This window comes from Anolis carolinensis, chromosome 5 (assembly GCF_035594765.1).
Source record: "Anolis carolinensis isolate JA03-04 chromosome 5, rAnoCar3.1.pri, whole genome shotgun sequence".
In the NCBI taxonomy this organism is placed as follows: domain Eukaryota; kingdom Metazoa; phylum Chordata; class Lepidosauria; order Squamata; family Dactyloidae; genus Anolis; species Anolis carolinensis.
The window spans coordinates 19,974,664-19,998,920 of NC_085845.1; the positions used below are offsets into that span (position 1 = coordinate 19,974,664).

General features: G+C 37.0%; 1 protein-coding gene and 1 long non-coding RNA gene across 4 annotated transcripts in view; one reads left to right on the forward strand and one right to left on the reverse strand.

The window, feature by feature from the left end:
- The window catches only part of ccser1 (coiled-coil serine rich protein 1), an 815,269-nt gene that overhangs the window by 641,107 nt on the left and 149,905 nt on the right, over positions 1-24,257 (forward strand). The gene's annotated exons all lie outside the window — the stretch shown is intronic.
- LOC134299767 (uncharacterized) overlaps positions 1-24,257 on the reverse strand; it is a 95,342-nt gene that overhangs the window by 27,996 nt on the left and 43,089 nt on the right. The window contains exon 2 of the long non-coding RNA XR_010007020.1: positions 15,737-15,761. This is a non-coding gene — a long non-coding RNA (uncharacterized LOC134299767). The remainder of the gene's footprint in view (positions 1-15,736; positions 15,762-24,257) is intronic.

A 24,257-nucleotide genomic window follows, 5' to 3' on the forward strand; every position in this document is an offset into this window, starting at 1 on the left:
CCTCTTTTCAAAGATCTCCAAAGTGGGAGAATCCACCATCCTTGGAGACAATCTATTCTACTGTCAAATAGCTCTTACAGTAAAGATATTCTTCCTAATGTTTTGGTAGGCATCCATCGGTTAATGTTCTACACTCTAGTGAATATTATATTGTTCTTTTGACTATGATTATTCATCATGTAATAGAGGACTGAAGGTATGATTCTCCTCAGTCCAGGATTCTTCCCATCAGTGTTTTTGAACACAGGACACACATTTTTCCCAAATATTTTTTGAAATATTTTAAAAATATGATTTCCATCTTGAGTATGCCATGGGGCACACATACTTATTATATGTTCTAAAATGTAGGAACAGGGAAACTTGAATATTGCTTTTCAACACAACATTCATTTTTGCAATTTTATGCAATGACCATGAAAAGCTTTTAAATGGCTTTTAAAAATGCATTCCTGTATTTTGGTTATATGTAAAAGTTTTCATGTTAATACAATATGGCTGAGTGTCCATACTACAATTGAAATCTAGTATTTCTGTTGCTTGTTTTTATTTCCAATAGAAATCAAATGTTAATTTCCCAATAACCTACAGGACATTGTCTTTTCTACTATATAGCCAATGAAAGGATATACTTTGTCATTTTCATTCCCAACTTTTATAGTATAATTTCTGGTTTCCATGGAAAGAGCTATTAATGCAATAAAATTGTTGAGATTTTTTTAGAACATAGGAACTATGGGAATATACAAAGTTTGAAACCATTCCTTTCACAGAAGACATGAATTGTACATGCAGATGAAACTACTGTTGATCTGTTTGATTTTGTTCATTAGTTTACTACTTTGCTTTTAAGACCCATCTTCTTGGTCTGAGACACAAGCTAATTTAAAAATACAATTGTGTTGTATTCATCATACATATTTTCATTTAGCGCTTCATGCTTCTTAAAATTAAATTTCCCCAGAAAATCAATGATTCATATGAAGGCAAGATATCATTTTCTTTAACCGGTACAATATGAGTTTCTTATTCCTTGCCTTCTTTCTTTTTTAAAAAGAAATCTTCATGATAATTGTTGAATATGTTTCTGTTTAAACCAAAACAGAAGTAGAAATAAAATTTGAGAACTGCCAGAAGAAATGTTCATTTTTACTCCTGAATCTGTTTCCATGGTTACAGATCTTGCTTGAGTAAAAATCAAGTAACCCTCATGAAAAAGTCCTAGAAAATTTGATCACTGTGAAAGAAATGTCCTATAGGTATTTATATGAGGTCAAACCCCTTACCCTATAGACAGCAATTTATAAGAGAGTGATGTGATGTGTTTTGTTGTGGAATCTCCAGATCACTCTGTTACATTCTATGAGGACTATGGGCTGGAATTAAAGGTACAGTGGACTGGATCCAGAGACAAGTGTATGCAGATGCACTAAAAAGAGTAGTTTTCCCTCACCTTTTCTTTATAGCTGCCTTGAGTCTCCTCGGGTGAAAAAGGCGGGGTAGAAATGTTGTAAGTAAATAAATAAATAAACTTCTAGCCCACTGCTATACAGAAATCTAGAAGACCCTACTAAATAGGATGACCAGCATGCAGAGGAAAGGAGGATCAAATAATAATAATAGCTTTATAATAATAGGATTTATTTATATCCCGCCCCCTCTCCCCAAAGGGACTCAGGATGTCTTACCACAGAGAAAAAAAGAGTATGCATAATAATAATCAACAACCAAATTAACAAAATTATACAATCAACAAATCGTAATACAGAGACAATGAATCCTAATACATAGACACACAGAAAATCCATTTACATAGGAGGCATTCCTTGCTTCGTCCCACACCAGCTTTTCAGCTGTGTCCTCTGGAAAACATTCTGCAGAAGGAGAAGGCTCCATTTCCACCAGTCCATTTGCATATCCCTAAATGTAGATGTTAACCAATATTCAGTGTCTGGTAAAAGGTAGTAACACTAGGAAGTTTCTGGTTACAGATTGCAGTTGTTTAGTTGCAGATGGAATTGACACACTGAATCCAAAATGTTAGTGATGAGCTAAGACTACCCCATGAACATAATATAGGTTTGTATTCATTCATAACTCTCTGTGGATCTCTGAGACTGCGATTTATTTTTCTTCAAAATGGAGTGTTTCTTCAGAGGCATAAGTTATTAACTTTTCTCTTTGAGCATTCTTGGTGCTTCAGTATATCTGAATTTTGTAAACATGTAGGAATCCATCAAATGGTCAGCATTTCAGGGAGTAGTTTTCCTTTGCTCCCACACAGATTCCATGACAACAAAGGGATTTTGTTCCTTTCCAAAGCAATCTTAAAATGTTTGCCATATGCACAAACAGAAGAAACTCACTAAGTTCCCAATATTCTACTCATTTTTCACTTTAGTGTTTTACTGTAGCCTTTATCCACAGGATTAGGAGAATAAAAACATGTGTGCAGAAAGAATTGGGTTAGCTGTGGGTATCGATCTGTTCAAGGAAGTTATTTGGTCTGTTGAGAAGCATTCTTATCTCTTTCCCCCATAAAACACAGGGAGACATATATGTAACAGCTGAAGGGTCAGTTTTGTCATTCCTGATGAATCTCATGGAAATATCTCATGGTATGAATCTCATACCACATCCTAAACAGCTAGTATATGGAGGAAAAAGCAGAAAGGTGGTATTTTAAAGAGGCTAAGAAACCATCTCTGTCTGAGGTCCAATTCAGAAACAAAGGAATCAGTTTGTGAGACACACAGTTAACTGGCTTTATAATAGAAAATTCATCTAAGGATAGGAATGTTACTTAAGAAATTACTTTAGATTAATTGGTTGAGAGATAGTTGTGGTGACCATTACAGCCGTAGAATGAACCACAGAGCCATGCACACACCTGCTCACTCACTAAATCTAGCCTAAATCTAGACTTGCAGCATTCCACCTATCAGAAACTGCCAAGGTACAGTATCACCTGTGTGCAATTTCTTTAGACCAGGTGTCCTCAAACTTTTTAAGCCGAGGGCCGGTCCACAATCCTTCGGACTGTTGAGGGGCCGGAATATCATTTGAAAAAAAACAAACGAACAAATTCCTATGCATACTGCCTATGTCTTATTTGTAGTGCAAAAACAACAACAACAACAACAACAACAACAACAACGAAAGAACAATACATTATTTAAAAATAAAAACAATTTTAACCAACATACATTTATCAGGATTTCAATGAGAAGTGTGGTCCTGCTTCTGGCCAATGAGATAGTCAAGTTAATTAGGGTTGTTGTTGTTGTTGTTGTTGTTGTTGTTGTTGTGTGCCTTCAAGTCATTTCAGACTTTGGGCGAGCCTAAGTCTAAAAATAATTTATTTATTTATTTATTTATTTATTATTTACTGCATTTATTTACTACGTTTGTATCACACCCTTCTCACCCCAAAGGGGACTCAGAGTGGCTTACAAATTATATGTACATACAATATATTATATTATTAGCATAGCACAATATTAGCATTATATATTACTATATTGAACTATACCACTATACTGTAATATTATTAGTAATATTATATGTAATATAGAATATATAATTAATATTATTATATTATATATTATTATTATTATTATTATTAGTGTTATATTGTATTACATTATAATATTATTACCAATATTATATGTATATACAATATATTATAAAACTGAGGGCGGGGGCCAGGTAAATGACCTCGGAGGGCCGCATCCGGCCCCCAGGCCTTAGTTTGGGGACCCCTGCTTTAGACCATAATTCATCAGACTGGAACTATTGTAGAAAAATATAAAATACGGTTTTCCTGAATCAAGAGTAAGTAGCCTGTTTCTGTTTTGTGAAACCCGTTGGTTTGAGTGATATCATGCAGTTTTATGTTTTGTTGAACTGTACAGTATGGTGGTGAGAACACTTGAAGAACTAAAAGAGAGTACTCTATACAACAGTGAGACTCCTTCCCAAGCTGGACATCTTTTAGCTGTTCTGAATGCTGGATTTGTAGTAATCATACACATACCAAGAAAGCTTCTGTCATCAGAAAACATTACAAACAATAGATGTGGACATTTTTTTAGTCTGCAACATGTTGACAGTCTCTTAGAAAAAGCCAGGGAGATCCGCACAGAATCTGTGAAAGAATTTCAGGAGATCTTTGACACAGCAAGATCAGTGGGGGAGTCTGTGGATGGAGAAGTTAGGATTCCTTGTATATGTTCAAGGCAGACTTGTAAAAGCAACATGCAGACAACTTCACAAACACCAATGGAATGTTATACACTAAATGTGTACATCCTATTTTTGGACTTTTTCTTCAGTCTGCTTCAAGAAAGGTTTACAGGGCACAGGGAAGTAATTGAGGATTTCAGTAAGGCCTTCGACAAAGTCCCCCATGACCTTCTGGCAAACAAACTAGTAAAATGTGGGCTAGACAAAACTACGGTTAGGTGGATCTGTAATTGGCTAAGCAAATGAACTCAAAGGGTGCTCACCAATGCATCGTCTTCATCTTGGAAAGAAGTCATGAGTGGAGTGCCGCAGGGTTCTGTCCTGGGCCTGGTTCTGTTCAATATCTTTATTAATGACTTAGACGAAGGGTTAGAAGGCACGATCATCAAGTTTGCAGATAACACCAAACTGGGAGGGATAGTTAACACTCCAGAAGACAGGAGCAGAATTCAAAATGATCTTGACAGACTAGAGAGATGGGCCGAAACTAACAAAATGAAGTTCAACAGGGACAAATGCAAGATATTCCACTTTGGCAGAAAAAATGAAATACAAAGATACAGAATGGGGACTCCTGGCTTGACAGCAGTACATGTGAAAAACACCTTGGAGTCCTCGTGGACAACAAGTTAAATATGAGCCTACAATGTGATGCAGCTGATAAAAAAGCCAACGGGATTCTGGCCTGCATAAATAGGGGCATAGCATCTAGATCCAGGGAAGTCATGCTACCCCTCTATTCTGCCTTTGTCAGACCACACCTGGAATACTGTGACCTATTCTGGGCACAGCAATTGAAGGGAGATGTTGACAAGCTGGAAAGCGTCCAGAGGAGGGTAACTAAAATGATCAAGCGTCTTGAGAACAAGCCCTATGAGGAGCGGCTTAAAGAACTAGGCATGTTTAGCTTGCAGAAGAGAAGGCTGAGAGGAGACATGATAGCCATGTACAAATACGTGAAGGGAAATCATAGGGAGGAGGGAGCAAACTTGTTTGCTGCTGCCCTGCATACTAGGACGCGGAACAATGGCTTCAAACTACAGGAAAGGAGATTCCACCTGAACATGAAGAAGAACTTCCTGACTGTGAGAGCTGTTTGGCAGTGGAGGCTCCTTCTTTGGAGGCTTTTAAGCAGAGGCTGGATGGCCACCTGTTGGGGGTGCTTTGAATGCGATTTCCTGCTTCTTGGCAGGGGGTTGGACTGGATGGCCTATGAGGTCTCTTCCAACTCTACTATTCTATGATTCTATAATTCTATGAGGAACTGCAAGTGTTCCTCCGTATTAATTCTGGCCTTTTAAAATCCAACTTAAACAATGAATGCCTTCAAGATACTGACACACTAATGGAAGAATTCAACCTGTGGCGTACAAAATTGAATATGGTCGCATTTGCAGAAAACCACCAAATGCACTGGAAGATATATAGTTGTTTTCTGAATGTGAAGAAACTTCTTCAGATTTCTGTAAAATTGCCAGTGTCAACAGCTACAAATGAAAGCTTGTTTTCAATTTGTAAACATTTGAAAACATACATCAGAAGCACAAGAAAGACTGACTGGACTAGCACTCTTGAGTGTCCACCGAAGTTTATCAATGGAGCCTGATTTCTGTCAATGTGTATTGACACAGTGTTAAAGTGTTTCCGACAGAAGTTGTAGTATTCTTTTGTAACCATAAATTACGAATTAAGTCATTTTCAGTTTTTAAGACTTGAGACTTTGTAACTAAAATAGAAATCTGATTTAATTAAGTCTAGATAAAATATAGAATGAATCATATAATTTAAATTATTTTGTGTTATGTACCTAGTCTTCATGATTCACAAAAAAAGTTTTAACCCCCCCCCCCCCCCCCAGATTTCCTTTCTGGCTACAGGCCTGGCTGCCATTCACATCTGTGATGTGAAATAAGTAGTTGTGGTCGAATAGCAAAACTATTATCTTGAAGTGGCAGTGTATGGTAGACTGGTATAATCTTCAGTGACACTTGTATTGATGTCAGCTCTCTCTCTCTCTCTCTCTGTGTGTGTGTGTATAAAAAGGTTTGTAAGCTTCTTGTTTTGAGATGCATGAATTTGCATTAAAACATCTTTTGGGAGGAGTTTGTTGGGATACAGTTGGAGGAGGGGGGTAAATGATTTTAAAAATGCTTAAGAAAATACACCAGCAATTGTAACCATATTTGACCTAACATCTAATTCATGGGCTATAAAATAGGCAATTACCTTTTCATCAGGGTCATTACCTTTTTCAAAACATGACAAGCAAACGTTAAGATTGGAAGCCAGTTTATCTGCTTGGGAGTATTGTATATTATATTTAATTAGCTTTGTTATAAATATTATTTCCAGTCAGCACAGTTACATCAGGCTATGAGTCTTTTTCTTCTTTTTTAAAAATGTATTTACCATAGAAGTGGATGAATGTTTATGACTAGTCTCAGATTGTTATTATACATTCAAAAGTGCATTGTTATGTAATCAAATGTGCAACAGTAATTGACACGAAAGAATATCAAATCTCTGTGAAGTGAAGGTCCTGCCATATAAGACAGTGAAATTTCAAGTGCTATTTCTGCCCTTCATGCTGGTTCAGCTGCCTCTTATTATTGACAATAAAACAGCAATAAAATAAGAAATAAATAGCTGTGTGTATTACAGCCATGATGTATAAAGTAAGCCCATGCTGTTAGTGGTAATACAAAGAAAGCCCAGTTGCAAAGCTCTTCTTCTCCTTCATGCTCCTCAGCTGCTGCTTACTGTGAGAGATATCCTTTTCACCACATATGATTATACATATACATCACCCTATAAGACATGTTTCGTTTCCCTCTTCCAGATTTAAGTCAATGGGGTTTAGATGCAGGATGACAGTTTTATTCTAAGACAATGATGTCAAGCAATTTCAGTGAAGAGATAAACAATGGCATTTTGCTTAAATTTGACCCTATTCATCAGGAGGTTCTTACATTTGATCTGGACATGAAATCATTGCTATAATGGCTGTTTCACTATTACTCTCCTTGGAGGCTAGAAGTCAAGATTTTTGTTCATGTAGCCTCTGTGTAAAATACAACAACAACAACAACAACAACAACAACAACAACAACAACAATAAATTTATTACCCACTTCTCCCTGTGGCTTGAGGTGGGTTACCACATCATTAAAACAAGAGATAATCACTATTAAAAGACATAAAACAAGATATACAGAGCTAAAATAAAAGTTAAAATCGACTTAAAATTGACCGATTAGGCCTGTTAGAAGAGATGGGTTTTCAATTGTGTCTTGAATTCTGACAACTGATTTAGCTGTTGAATCTCTTCCAGTACATCATTCCAGAGACTTGGGGCCTCCTATGAAAAGGTCCTCTGGGTGATGGTTGCCAATAAGGTTCTGGCTAGTTCGGGTAGCCATGCCCAAGAGGACCTAAGTGTCCGATTGAATTATATAGGAGAATGCAATCTTGTAGATTACCTGGACCCAAACCATATAGGGCTTTAAAGGTCAAAACCAACACTTCGTACTTTGCCTAGAAACTAATTGACAACCAGTGGAGTGATTTTAGTATAGGTTGATAAACTCACTCCTAGTTGTTCGTGTAGCTGGTCTGGCTGCTGTCTTTTGAATTAATTTGATTTTCTTATTACAGAGGTAGCGCAATGTATAGCACATTGCAATAGTCCGACCTTGAGGTTACTACCATCTTTACGTCCTCTGATTTTAGGAAGGGGTGCGGCTGATAGTATGCACTCCTGGCCATCACATCTACCTGAGCTGACATTTGGAAAGATGGAGCTAGGCGCACTCCTAAGCAGTGAACAGAGTCTTTCAGGGGAAGTGTATCCTAATCCAGAACTGATTGACACACCTTCATCCCTAGATTAAGATCTTTGATGGCAAATGCCCCTGTCTTGTCTGGATTCAGTTTCTATTTGTTTTTCTTAATCCAACCCATTACCTCCTCCATGCATTCATTCATAGGAGATATGCTATCATTAGCTAAAGCTGTTTTTGAATAAATAGATAAATATATTTGGGTGTCATCAGCATACTGATAGTACACCCAATGCCTCCAGATGATATCTCCCATTGGTTTCATGTAAATCTTAAAAGCATTGAAAATAGAATGGCCCCTTGTGGGATTCCATATAGCAGCTCCTTTTTTTGAGGAGCAGCTATCCCTAGCACCACAATCTGAAACCTGTCTGCATGGTATGACTGGAACCACTGCAACACAGTGCTTCTGATTTCCAGCCCCTCTAGGTGTTCCAGAAGGATGCCATGGTCGATAGTATTGAAAACCGCAGAGAGATTTAGAAGCATCAACAGGGACATACACCAATTGTCAGTGTTAATATGGAGATCATCCACTAAGGTGACCATAGCAGTCTCTACTCCATATTCTGCTCTGAAGCCAGTTTGAAATGGGTCAAGGCAGTGTGTGTGTCATCCAAGACTGCCTGGAGCTGGATGACAACTGCCTTCTCAATCACCTTGCCCAAAAAAGGAAGGTTAGACACTGGTCTATAGTTGTTAACGTCCAAAGAATCCAGGAGGGCTTTTTCAGCAGTGGTCTAACTACTGCTTCTTTTAAATAGGATGGAAAATTCCCTTCCCTGAGAGATGTATTGATAATTTGTTGTATTTGAGATTTAATTTATATCACTAGATATTAAAGTAAGAGTGGTCCACACTATAGTTTTCCTCATTATAAGTTATGGCTTTGAAAGCTGGTCAGGGAAAAGCCAGATGCATGGCGAATCCATGGGCCTTTGTGATGAGGTGCTTAGACTCGAAAAAATACAGTATTCCTCACAAACTTTGCACATAGTGGTTTTGCACAGAAACCTTTTGAATGGCAAAATGCACTTTCAAATCTGGAGCTTTCTCATTATTTCACACAATATTTGTGTACTTATAGCATTAGACATAAAGCAAGGACAAAGGGTATCACAGGGTTGTTGTATGTCTTTCGGGCTGTGTGGCCATGTTCCAGAAGCATTCTCTCCTGACGTTTCGCCCACATCTATGGCAGGCATCCTCAGAGGTTGTGACCATACCTCACAACCTCTGAGGATGCCTGCCATAGATGTGGGCGAAATGTCAGGAGAGAATGCTTCTGGAACATGGCCACACAGCCCGAAAGACATACAACAACCCTGTGATCCCGGCCATGAAAGCCTTCGACAACACATTGACAAAGGGTATGTTTCTCTCCCCGAAAATCATTGACTCATACTCATTTGCTTAGCTAAAATATTATCTGGTCATCTCTTCATGTAGCATTTTATAGATTTTGGATGTACGATTTTACATTAGTAGGCAATAGTTAGGGGAAAGGGGAAATTAAGCTAATGATATTGTTGTCTAATGAAGTAGAAGGTCACAGAAGAATAGCAGATACCCTTTTTACCAAAAGAGAGAAAGCTTAATTGTATATTTATTGACTAAAACAGAATGGTCTCCTTAGAGCTGTTACACTCTATCAAGTATGGGATATATGGTTTAATGTTCTGCCTCATTAAGAAATTGTGCAGTAGGTAGGAATGGTGGCACTAAAGCCTTCACTGACAACAGAGATTTGCTTTATGACTGGAATGCTAAGGCCAGCAGACAAAAGGAGCTTACATTTCTCAATTTAATTTAGGCACATATTGTGTTTTCACTGCTTGTGAGCAAAGAACATTGTATGAGCATTCACTAATTATAGTGCCATATGGATCAAGGGGGAAAGGGGGATTTTCTTAACTGACACCCCCTAATTTAGGTCAACCATACTTTGCATGGAAAAGTAAATCCTTGGATTTCCTTCAGGATTCCAGCATTACAGATCTATCTACTTTTCACAAAGATAGGTTACTTTATTTTTAAGGTCCAAATTATACTGTGCACAATGCAAGTGGTTGGAATGATATATCAAATTGAATGCAATCGGAGGTGATATTACAACATATCCCTGATATTAGCAGCTGTAATAAATAATGAGTGGAATTCAGCATGGGCTCATATATTCATCTGTAGGCTGCTGCAGTGTTACACTGTATGGACACCCACTGTGTAATGGCAGCTAGTAGAGTGACTAATGTGCCATGGCACTATTTTGCACTGAACATCTGGACACTGGCTACAAAGTACTGAGAGCACATCAGTAGTGTCCAGGAATGAACATAATTGCCCTTTGTGCTTCACAAGTGCCCAGCAAGTATGAAAAGTGTCCAGTGTCCATCAGAAATCCCAGTGTCCATCAGAATGTAGTTGCTGGTTCACAAATATAGACCTTCTAATTCACTAACTGGACTTTGTTGCATTTCCAAACTGTAACTCAGGATTTGTATAGTTATAAAATGTAGACCATGATATGGAATCTTTGCCAATATCTACAAATGACGACATTTCAGGATAGATAAAAAGAAAAGATAACCATGTTGGTCATAAAGGGGGGGTGGAAATCCACAAATTATATTAGTGTAATTGTTATGTAGAGCCAACAGAAAGTAAAGATGCTTTCATGATAACCAGATAGCTTTTTCAGATCAAAGGTTACAAGAGACAGATATAGCAGGGAAAGGAGAAGCTGCCTGCCTATTAAAATGGTGACTGTCTTCCTACTGAATTGTGAATGGAGGGCCTGCAGACTTTCAAATGAAGCTCTCTAGCCACTAATGAGGCAACATGGTTGAATGGCTCTTTTTAGATTGGCCAAATGCCCAAGGTCTGTACAACCCATGGGTTTAGCTCTAGTTCCCATTTTATTGTGGACATGAATGGAGCCTATGGAGAGCTTTTAATTATTTGGAGACCTTTTTTTAAAAAAAAGTTTCAGCAATCCTGACTCAACAGAACCACTTTTGATGTTAACTCTGTAGTCAGTAGTTTAAATACTATGACAGGAGCTCAGGTCCAAATATTAATTCTTTTCTTGGAACTGTAGGAGTGAGTCTCTGCCAACAAAGTCAGTCATTCGAGTATTTCTATTACTTGACAAAGCCTCAAAATCATTATGAAAAACATCACTGGTCTAAAGAATGGATTTGCACACCCTTTGATGTTATAACAATGGGCAGTATTCGAATTTCACTGATGATATACACACACAAAAAAACATTCCATTGCCATTCATTTTATATTGCATGTACAGTTGTTCCTCCACATTAGCGGTTTTGACTTTTGCACACTTGATTATTCATGGATTTGTTGAAAATGTCATTTGTAGGAATCTCTAGTGATTCATACTGGGAGACCCGGAAATAACTAGGAAAAACATTATCTAAGGTTTAAAAAACCCCAAATTTTTAAAAGTTCTGCACACTTAACCCTAGTGGAAGTGGAGAGCTGACTGTATATATCCAAACCAATATATTCACCTCTGCTTGAATATATACAAATTGTTTGGAAGATTTGGCAGAATAAGATTGTCTGCACTGGTAATGATGCTATCTTGCTAGGAAATGCCAAGGCTACGTCACAGAGAAGGAAAGTAGAAACTGTTGGGTTTCTTCTTTGGCCACTGGAAGTGGTCTATGGCATAATAAGAACACAGATCTCATACATAAACATATTTGTCTTTGCTTAATATTATTCTGTACATCTTGCATAAAGATTGTAGCTGTTTTCTCAGCCTAAAATATCTTACAGTTCTGAGGGATTGGAAATAGCAGATCCTATTAAGGACCTAATGTTAAGAAGAGATATTGTCTATGATGAGCCAGTCTGGTACAGTAGTTTGACTGTTGTACCAAGGCACTAGGAGGCTAGGCTTTGATTCCTCCTTAAGCCATGAAAATCTACTATTGGGCAAGTCAAACTTTCCAACAGTCTCAGAGGAAGGCGAGGTCTTCTACTGGGAAAACGGTCACCATAAATCAGAAATGGCTTGAAGAATTATCACAACAGTTGTCTATAATGGTTCTGGGGAACATATAGCCCTGCAAGTATTATTGCACTGTGAATCCTCTTACCATTGGCTATGCTGTCGAAAGTTGATTTGAGTTGTGGGTCAGCAACACCTGGATGATCTCACATTCCCCAGCTGTATGGCTAGACTGTTGTTCAACTTCTTGCTTTATTATAGGCCTGGAACAACCCAGAAGGCTAAAAATGTGGAATAACCAAAACTTAGAAAAGTTTTTTTTTGTCTACAACTCTCAGAATCTCTCCTAGAAATACCATGTTGACTAAGAATTTTGGTAACTGTACTGCAAAAGATCATGTTTGCTGAATTGTCTTCCAGATGGTTTTCTAGCACATACTCTGTGAGTGATAGACATTTCATTATTTACAGATACTAGTTATTATTTTAAAATGAAGATAATTCTGCACTTTGGCCTAGACATTTTGATGAGTTTGGTGTTGTAAAAGTTTATGTGCAATCCATAATGTTTTGTAGCTGGCTTTCTTAATAGGCAACAAGCACAAAGTCATTCACAGACTACAGTTTCATAATCATGATGTTCTGCACTATAGATTTGGCTTTGAATGAGCAAAACAACACATTATGTGGTTGTAGGATTGGTAGATTATTGCTATATGATTGTTATTGTAATTATTACACTTTCATGCTGTTTTAGTTGAACTGCTCCCTTGAAGATGACAAAATCTACACCAAAAAGGGTTAAAGAGAAACAGAAGTATGGAATGCATTTTTAAAGCAAAGCAATATTTGCCCATTATAGTATAAATGCAACTCATATTTCCACACATATTGAAAAGAGCTTTCCATTAAAATGTAAAATAAAATGGAACTGTTCCCTGTTTTATTGGAGGCTTAGTGAATTTTAACTGTGGCACTAAAACTTTTCATTTCAAATTTCTAACTCTGAATTCACTCATCTATAATACCATAGTTCTCAGCTTTGACAGGATAGCTATATGGAACCAAACCCATAACAAAATTCATACCAGTTCTATTACTGAAACTGTTTAGCAGAAAATCAGGCAGGTGCTTTCTATCATATCCTAAATGGGGAAAAGGAAGAAAAGGGGTAAGACAACATGAGTTGACAAAGTGAAACATAGTCATGGTTCTCTGACCACTCTGTTGCTTCCTGTCACATTTTGTGCTTCACCAGATGTGCTTTAGAGAAGTCTGGAGAACAAAATGCCTTTAGAAATAAAATTTGTTCACAAACTCATACTGTCTATCTATCTATCTATCTATCTATCTATCTATCTATCTATCATCTATCTAATGTCTTTTCCTGTATGTACAAATACATGCAATCTACATACTATTTCCTTAACCATAATAGGTGGATTATTGGTTGCTTCTGTGTAAGTAAATAAGTAAGTAAGTAAATAAACTTTTATTACGGTCAATGACCAGCTCATATCGGTCGCTTCTGTGGTATCTTGATCCCCTCCCAGTATTCTGAATGAACAAGTGGCTGCTTTAAAGGAATAGGTATATTGTTATTGTGAGTCAAGGTTTGGTGAATGTGAATCAGAAGAATCTAGGCACTAAATTCTTGACTAAAAAATCCCCTCAAACCTGCCAAATGTGTCTTTAGGACATTCCAATATGTATGTACTCTATTATGAGATAAATTATGGAAGATAATTCATACAAGGGATGTGAAGAATTCCCCACAATGTCTTATCACATCAAAGCAGTCTGCCAAGAAATCACTAACCTGGGAACAGGTTTACTATCACCTCCCCTATGAAGCCTCCAAACCCCCTTGGGTGAGGAGGATTGAAAGAAAAACAGCCTCAATTGGACTATCCACATCCCTGTTGCTCCATGGGATTCAAAATGGCACAAGAATCCCTGGAGCAAAAGTTGTAGGACATTGCCCTGGGAGTGCTTAGACCCTGCTCAAACTCACCAAGCTCCCCCAGAGTCTTAAACTTACCATACGAGAGCCATTTAAGATATGTGAATACCTAAAAAGCTTTACAGTGATCAAATATCACAGATTTTTTCCAAAGGCAAGATTAAACATATCTCAGAGCTATTAAGAGGCAGGCTGTCTGGAATTCCTTATTCCCAAAGACTATGCCCCTGTGAGGGAAATGAAGTAGAAACAATAGCGCAACTTTTCATTGCAGTGCCGCTATTACACAGTGCAACATAGCCAACTTTTAGATCCAATTTTGTCCTGCATGTCCAGCCACCCCCCCCCCCCCCCCAAGGATTGCGAGATATCTGTTGGAGGACAAATGCCACAGGGCGACCCTCATAGTGGCAAAATTCCTTTCAGTGGCAAGAAGGCTGAGAAAGAAAGTAACCTCAGATAGCGGTATTAATTGAAACCATGTATATTAATCTTGGACAATGTACTTCTCCTGAGATGGGAGAATTTATTAACGTCTGTTTCTTCACTGATAGGTCTATGGACTGTAATAAAACTGTACTGTAACGTCTATTAGTGTTCTTATCACTAGCAAAACAATTATGCATTTTTTTTAAATGACGTGTTCATATTTGGTGCAACAATGTCTCCATGCATGCTCACCCACATAGGAGCAGAAAGACTGACTGACTGACTGACGAAAAGGAGTTAAACAGCCCATCCAAAACTTCAAAATGTTAACGCTTTATTCAACAGGTATTATAGTCCTGCATAGCAATCACTCAAACATAATTGAGGAATCTACCAGAATATTCACAGAAAAGGAAAAGAAATGTTTCACCACTTGCAGAAGAGGAGAAAAAGACATATTCACCTTTTTCTTGTGTGGAATAATGAGACATGGAGGATTAAAATTACTAGTACATTCACTTTTTTTCATACAATCAGATAATCTCCAAGTTAGGAAAAAAGAAGGCAGCTCCATTCCACTTTGGAATGATTCTCCCAGAAAGTAGTGTTAGGTGACTCCAGCTTCCCACTTTGGCTCTGGCATGCAATCCATCGTCTTCATAAAACCACTAATGAGGCTATCTGGAGTTCTGAGGTTCAATGACATGGAAAATATTGATGACACCCACCTCTATTTCAGCTATCTTAGTCTTATTCAGTGCCTGTCAACAGTACCAGATTGGATAAGGGCCAATACATTAACATTTCATCTTGACAATAAAGATGTGCTTGTGGTTAGTCAAGAGGCAGATTCAGTCCATACCAGGTGGGGTAAGATTCCCCCTGGAGACACGGGTTCATATTTATTCCTGTATTTAGTCCAGTATTCCTGGACTTAGACTGAAACCTGGATACACAGGGGAAATTTGGGGCTAAATAATGCATTTTCAGTTAAAGTTAATTAAATTGTGCTTATTGCTAGGGATGTCTGACTTGGCCAGAATAACACAATGATATGCCTTTTCTCTGAGATGTTCTGAGCATTTTTAATGTCATATATATAAAGCAGCTCAGTTCTCAATTTCTTGTTTGTGAGTTTGAAATTGTGAATTTAAAAAAAATAAGAGTTATGTATCCTGAACATTGCCTGAGATTATGGAGTCATCTTTTAAGACTTGGTATAAAGTATCACAGTATTTTATTGTCAGAGATTTCAGCTGTGCATTTGTTTCTTTCTCGCCTTACCTCCAGGGTTTTCTTGGGTGAATTCCTGTGAAGAAATGTAGAAAAGCAAAGTCAGTAGTAAGACTGGCAGCAATATAATCATAAGTGGCAGGCGTTAGCTTATATAGTATTTTCTTCATATAGCTGGCCAGGCAGAGGTGAAATTGGAAGAAATGATGAGAATGTGTAAGTCTAGGTCAAGACTTACTGCTGTCAGAGAGACCCATGGATCAGGCTGCTAAATATGTCACTATCTACTTGTTTTTCTTGGCGATTTTCAATTCAAGGTTTCCTACATATTGTGACAAGAAGAAAGTAAATGCACAAGGAAGCTTGAGAATTTCCATTCTTTAAAATTTTGACTTCAAGAGATATATGAATGTCAGTACCTACTAGAATGTAAAATTCACATTTGAGGGGTTTGAGGGGATTTCTTTGGTCAAGAATTTAGCACTAGCTTCTTCCGATTCACTTTGACTGAACCTTGACTCACAATAACAATATACCTATTCCTTTAAAACAGTTGTTGTTAATTCAGAATACTAGGCAGGGGGAGGATTAAGATACCATTGAAGCAACCAATAATTCACCAATCTTGACAAGATCAATGATGTACCTCCCTAGGATGCATTGTAATATTTTTTACAAGTCATACTAGCAATTGCCTAATCTTTTTGTCTCTGTTTACCTAGTACATCCCCCACTGATCTTGATTACTTAAATGTTTCTTTTTAAAATTAGATTAAATTTATTTATATCATCAGAGCTTTAGGCAATAAACTTTTGGACTGGCCAGGTCTGCTAATATCTCCTACACTGTGCTCATGCTTGAATCGCTGATTCCACATACTCAAGAATCAGAGTCTTTCCTTCCTGTCTTAGGCTGGATCTACACTGCCCCATAATCCAGTTTCAGAATGTGGATTAACTGCACTGATCTGGATTATAGGGCAACATAGAGTGATATAATCCAGTTCGATGTAGTTGATCTACATTTTGAAACTGAATTATAGGGCTGGGTAAATCCAACCTCTGTTTTTCTTTGCAAGTTCTCAAGACCCATTGGAATTGCTAAAAGAAGCAACACCTCATGCAGGCATATCCACTCTTGTGTCTCATGCTATGCAAAGTTTTTTTCCACATTTTTTACTCTTTTCCACAAAATTGCATAGAGTTTCAAAATTCTCGTGGGTAGAGCTTGATGTTCTTACAACTGCCTGATATATGAAGTGACCGCACAATATGTGTGAACAAGTTGCCATTCATTGCACAAATAATATTTCCTTCTTTAAAATGGCTCAGTTACAAAGCAATAATCTCTGTGTGTGTGTGTGTGTGTGTGTGTATTATTTCAAAGTATGCAGCATTCATAGATATTTGTAAAAGTGCATCAGAAATAAGAAATAATATGGAGCAAGTGCTGAATAAAATAAAAAATATGTTTCTATAATTGCTGTTACTTGCCCTCAAGTTGATTCCAATATATGGTGACACTATCATATGGTTTTCTTGGCAAGGTTTATTGAGGCTTGCAGTGCCCTTACTCTTCGGTTGAAAGGTTGTGATTCATCAAGGTCACCCAATGGGCTTCCATGGCTGAGTCATCACCATTCCAGCCCTGGTTTTCTGGAACTGCAACCCAACACTTAAGCCACTACACTGCATCAGCTATGTTTATATGCTATCATGAATTATTCAATTAGCCTTGTTAATTAAAAACAAGCTGTCACTTTAGGAGCCTATACCAGTCAGAATAAACTCAAAGCATCTGTTGCCTGACATTTCTAGTTCCTTAGCTGCAATATGTAAAAGTAATCATTGTTCTCTGAAATTTTGTTTTTATAATAAACTCAAAGCATGTTATGGTTCACATCATAAAAAGGTGAAGATTACTTATCAATCTAAAAGCTCATTAGTATATAGCTCTCTGTTCCAATCTGAAACGTACTGAAATTAAAGTTCCTTATATTATTATTTAGAATATATATTGGAAAGTAGGTTTTAAATTATTTACAGAAGTTCTTGAACATAGAGTAGGTAGGGATATATATTTTTTTCATTCATCTATTCATTGATTCAAAACATGACATTTAGGAAGCTAATATACAATTTTAGACTATTGACTATCTCATCCTATAGTATTTCTTATGACTGCCAGGATCTCAGCAATTTTCTCACACAAAGAACTTTCCTATTGTCTACTACCCAATCTTTTTTTGACTGAAAAGGCATGAGATTGTACACAGCTTTCTGCATGAAAACTATGATTGTATCTACACAGTAGAATGAATGCATTTTGACACCACTTTAACTGGCTCAGTGGTAAGCCATCATGGAAGTTGTTGTTTTTCAGGATCTTTATCCTACTCTTCCAAAAAGTGTTGGTGCCTCACTGCATTACATGTTCTCATTAAATACATGAAGTTCCAAACTTCATTATATAGCAGTGTAGACCCAACATGAAGCTTCATAAACCCTTAAACAAAAGCTCCAATAGATTTCCTAGTTGTTACATGCACAGATTCTTTCTAACACTACTTGAATATTAAACTAATCTAATCATAACTTATCTACTGTACCAGTGACATCGCTGTGGATGTCTGCAAATGAAGTTTTACTTAACAGGCTTTGCTCTTACAAACACATTGCATATTAAGTAAAGAAATGGCTTACCTGAAATTTGTGCCATGCATGTGGTAAGTGCAAGAGGCAAAGTGGGTGTTTATAATAATATACTAATTTATTACATTCTTTTCAATGCATACCTAACAGTGCTTCATTTGAAAATCTGGAAACAGCTTTCTTTATATAGTGTAACACTTTTTTTTTATTTGTCACTGCTGATCAGACCAAATGTTTGTTTTTCATAATAGCATTGAAATTAAAATTGTGGATTATTTTATAGCTACAGTTTTTACCACCCCTGGGATATTGTGTTCTCCATCAATCTAGTCAGTGGAAAGAGCTCATGAACTATTGAGTATACTGAGATATTTAATAAAGCCTAGGTTTTAGAAAGCATTTTCAAAGAAAGAGTTATGTTTGCTTAAGGCTGCTTGAAGAATTCATCCCCTGTAAATTCCAATATGAGCTGAGCTTATCCATATCTTATGAACTTAATATTAGGAATTAAATTTGTAGCCACTGCTCTTGGTACTTTCCAAATGTTGCAACACATTTCTTGATTTTAAAAAGGAACAAAATGCATTTAAATATCTATCATCAACCTTCTTAATTTTCAAATTTTGAAAATAACACAGAGAACCTCATTGATAAACTTTATTCTCAAACATTTAATATGCAATGGCAGTTTTCACTTATAATTAATTTCTAAAGCAGTTGCTATTAATACTTGCCCACAAAATTCTTTAAAAGCATGAGTATAATTTAGCTTTAATCCCTCTCATTAGTTTTCCCTATGAAGAGATAAAAAGTATCATTACTTAAGACTGGGTTGGAGACAAATTTAATCACATTTTCATCTAACCATACCTACAGATTGCATTGTGTCCAGCCATGTAGAGGCGTGGCTGTGGTTTTTGTTGAATGTTTTTTATTTTGTTTGTTTTTTTTAAATGCTGGAAGGTGGTTTTTGAGAGCATGACTACAAATGCAATCTAAACTAAAATTCAAATAAATAGTAATTAAAATATTCTTGCTTGCTCAGAAGCAGGACTCATGTTAATATAGCTATGGGCCTATGTCATGAGGAGCTATGGCCTTTATATGTTTCCAATGGATGAGAAGTCAGCTTGTATATCTCAAGCATGGACCTTCCTGATGTCAAGCAGGTAGTCAGAATTGCAGAGGTTTTCATCCTGTCTACCTCTCTTTGCTCCATTTATGTTTTTAATATACCTTATGCACATAGAAATAAATGTATGTGCATGAAGTAAATTTTGTATACCTCAAACCATCATAAATCTCAACCACCCATGTATATAATTTTGGAATATTTTGGATTTTTGAATTTTGGATAAGGGATGTTCAGCCTACACTAAACCCTAGCTTATTCTTCTCAAAGTTTGTACTAATAGATATGTTTGTAAATGGTCCCTAAAACACAAAGCCACGGGAGACATCTGCATCAAGACAGTTCCATAACTGTTGTATCAGTACTAAGGAAGCCCTAATGTGTATAATAGACCTGTAGGATTTATTTCTAACTTGCATTGTTTTCCATTAATTATACTCAATTTGGAAGGGAAGGGAAAAGAAGAAGTCCTTGGTTCAATCTTGTTCTAGACAACTAGCATACTCCTTTCCTTTAATACAAGGATTTGTGTTTTCGAAGGCTTTCATGGCCGGGATCACAGGGTTGTTGCATGTCTTTTGGGCTGTGTGGTCATGTTCCAGAAGTATTCTCTCCTGACGTTTCACCCACATCTATGGCAGGCATCCTCAGAGGTTGTGAGGTATGGATACAAGGATTCATTAAACACCAGCTGTGACAACTAGGGCAATACAGCCGTTACAGAGGAAACAGAACTGATTGAATGAGCGAAGGTGGCTGTAGGGGATGAGAAGACCTGCTAACCTCTTTTGTATCATTTTTGGCTCCATTCAACCAATTGCTGACAATTTGGGAATCCAGGAGGTAGGGAAATACTTCTTTGGAAACATTAACAGCATGAAGATATGTTCAGCTCTTTTAAAACCCACTTGTTAAAAATGTCTTCAAGGTGTTCACAAAATGGCCCAGACATGGCAGATAGAAAGGTTGTCATCATTCTTTTATTCCTAGAGACCCTCTGGGGAAACAGCTGTCATTTTACCTTTTTTCACCCATTTTTGAGAGTTCCTGCTCTGGGAAAATGTAGTAGTCATGTAATAAGAACATTGTTGGCAGCGGGTGGGTGGGAGGTTGGGGAGGAGAAGCCTGAGGTCTCCAGAAGAAATGAATAATATAGATGACCATTTGGAAAGTCCCATTGTTTCAGTACTCTGCCCATAGCAAGATTGTTATATTTCTGACCTTACAAAAAGTCTTTATGCCTTATGCACGTTGCTGAACAAAAATCATATATAATAGCAGCTTAGGTACTTTCTGGTTTCCTTTGGAATTAAAGTATGTGTGTGTGATTAACTGTAGAGGATTTCAAACTGAGCTGTTTAAACCTTTCATTAAGGCACTTTAAAACCTGCAAATCCTTCTTCATATACCAGCCAGTTCTAGTGTTGGTGCTCTGATGACAGCTAAACACTTGATTATTGCTCTCATTGTTAGATTGTCATTTTTCTTAACATAATTTACATTCAATATGCCCCATATGGCCTTGTTTAGACTTTATTTTTGTCTGAAGGTTTTCTCCATTCTGTGAGAAAGGTGGAATATGAATAAAATAAATGAAGTTAGTCTTGGATTGATTGTGCTAAACTGGTGAAATGTGCAAGATCAAGTGGGTGCATAATATAAGAAAAATATCACTGGAATGTTGTTGTTTTATTGTTGCTGTTGTTGTGTGTACCTGACCCATGGCAACCCTAAAACAATATGACCACACATTATCCTGGCAAGATCTGTTTAGAAGAGGTTTGCCATGACTTCAAGAAAGTATGATGTGTTCAAAGTCACCTAGTGGGTTTTGTGGCTGAGCAGGGATTTGACGTCTGGTCTCCAGAGTGGTAGTCCAATGTAGAAACCAATACACCATGCTGTCTCAGTAGCTTTCAACAGGTGAAAAGCTTTTGTCTGAGGTTACTGTAAAGGACAAGTTTTTGTCCTTCACTTTCTCTCTTCCTGCTGAGTATTATTGAGCTAAAAATAATTTTACAGCAACTGAAGTAAATTGAAGACAAAGGAGGAAAGCAGAAGTAAGTGAGAGAAGTGAGGACATTTTAAACGCATGAAAAAATGGGGTGACAGGGATTTACCACCCCATCAGATGGGGCTTATTTCAGGGGCATACTCTGGTTCAGCCATGGTTTATCCACAGAGCCTGCCAGCAGAGAAACTTCCAGGAGGGCTCTGTGGGTGAACGCTAGTGGAACCAGCACATGTCATCATGGTGACAACATGGGAGGCTTCCTAAGTTCCACCAGAAGCAATGAGGGGAAGCCAAACAGTCTCACTGTGGAATTGGCATGCTGGTAAGCTGAGTGATGTGAGGCATGCGGTGATGGGTTCCCCACGTCCCCTAAGGGCGATTCTTTGGCTATTCTGGCACCCTTTCTGGTAAGGTCCTTAATTGGAATTGCCCCTGCCATATCAGGACAGTTGGAGGATATGTTGGGAATGTTATTTTAACACTTCCCTTTTATAGATAATTGCAACCTCAGCTGCTACTGTAGATGGGGATAAGACTATGGATTTTCTAAAAATCATTTTAAAAAACTCTACAGAAAGGTTTTACTTGAGAAATTGATAGCATTCCTATTTTCCTTTCTGAGAAAAGGACACCAATGACCTGAGGCAGTTTAGAAGGGGAGTAGCACAGCAGTATTTAAATGGGAGTTGATGTTTCAGAATAAGAAACCAGGATCAATAGCTTTACACACTTCCAGGCATCTTTGATGAAGAAAGGAAATTCTACAGAAATACACCCCCCCCTTCTGAGTGCTGAATCCTGTAGAGAGAAAACCCTCACCTTTCCCTGGACAAACATGTTCAACCATTGTCATGCTAGAAGGTTTTTTAGATAGTAACTTGCTTCTATCTACAAATGATACACTATAGGTTGCAACCATTCAGGTCAATAAGTAGAAGATGCTAGTTTTGGTATTGTTTTGTTATTTTTGAATATTTTATCCATTCCCATTTTGAGTGCTTTTATTTACCCTTTTGGGGTCTGAAAACACATACTAAAAAGCTATGTCAATGATATTGACATAACTGGATACATATCTCTATGTGTATTTCACTTAAAATATGCACTGAATGTGTGTTCCTGGATTTAAACTACATTTTTGATATAATAAACTACTCAGAATAGCATTGAATTTACAAAATGTATTGGTAGCTCACTTTCAATCCATGTATTAGTCTAAGATATACAAATCAGGCATTTCATATAAGTATTTGCAATGATCCCATTTCACTAGCAACCAATTTCACAAGCCGCTTGAGTGTGAAGCATAGTCGAAATATATACATTAAGATTTTAAAAGATATGACTTGAGCACTTTAATATATATTAGCACAGACTGCAATAATTATTTTCCTTACTGCTATCAATACAGTTTGAGTCATAAAAGAAAAGTGAAGTATAGCTTATATATTTGTTAGTGCAGTGATTCAAAAACAGCATATTTTCTTATAGCATATTAAATAAATGCAGCAAGAGATATATCTTCAGGCTACTTTGCTCAATCCAAATCTGTGCTGTTAGCCCATTAGAAACTCCTTTATTCCTGTAAAGGTATTCCCTTAAAATTGTATCACTAAGCAGCAGAAAAGAAAGAATAAGAAGAGGATAGTGTATTACATTCTGCCTGTGTGACCTAATTGTATTACTGTTTTTAAAGAACATGTTTTGACAGTATAATTCTCAAAATGCCATATAGGCAACATCAGGCTCATGAATTAAATCCATTCATATCTATTCTGACCTCAAGGTGTATATTTTCTTGCAACATTTGAAAGGTAGGCAAAAGTGTCTGTTCTGCTGGATATACATCTGCTCTGAAGTTTGTCTTCCAGCTCTTCTTGGACCTCTTCTGTTTCCTCTACCATCTTATAAATTGGACACTACAGTCAATGAATTGTGATTATACTTGTTTGTACTTATAGTCCCATGTTATGTCAGAAAAAAAGCTAGTATCTGGACTATAGTGGCAACATCTTCTCTCTCTTTTTCTCTATGTACATGCCTTCAAGTCACCTATAAACTTATTGTGACATCACAGGTTTTTTAAGGCCAAGGTACTTAGAAGTAGTTTGCCACTGCAATATCTGAAATATATTCTACAGTTCCTGGCATTAGTTGGCAGTCCCTCATCCAAGTACTAACCAGGCTAGAACCTGCTTGGCTTCCAAGATAATGTTTTAATCAAAAATTAGTTATTAATTTGTGTTTTATTATGGTTAGCCACACTGAATGCTATTTTTGGCAAAAAGATAGGATATAGATTGAATAAAAACTTTAAAATAATAACTGATTTAAGGTTTCTTGACACAGCTTTCAAGCATTAATAGAACATGAGGAATCTTGTCACTGCTGAATTGGCTCCATATGCATGGATGAATGTTTACAGAATATGTAATGAGGTGATTACTAGTAGAACATCTAATAAAGTATTTGACTGTTAAACAGCATGGTACAGATTATTTAGCAATAAACTATTTCATGAAAAATATATATTTCATGAAAGTAAAAGTTCAGTTAATTGAGAAGAAACTGAAATCTATCAGAATTGTTCATACATTTGTTGTAGACTACAAATTACTAAACTCAGAATGAAGCACTCAATACATAAGCCCCAGTTTATCATAGACATATCAACCTATAACCCACGCCTATCATTACAGCCATAATAGTATAAGCCCATAACGTGCTGAGAATGTACTGAACTTAAAAAAAGAGCTAGATATGTCTTTTCAGAG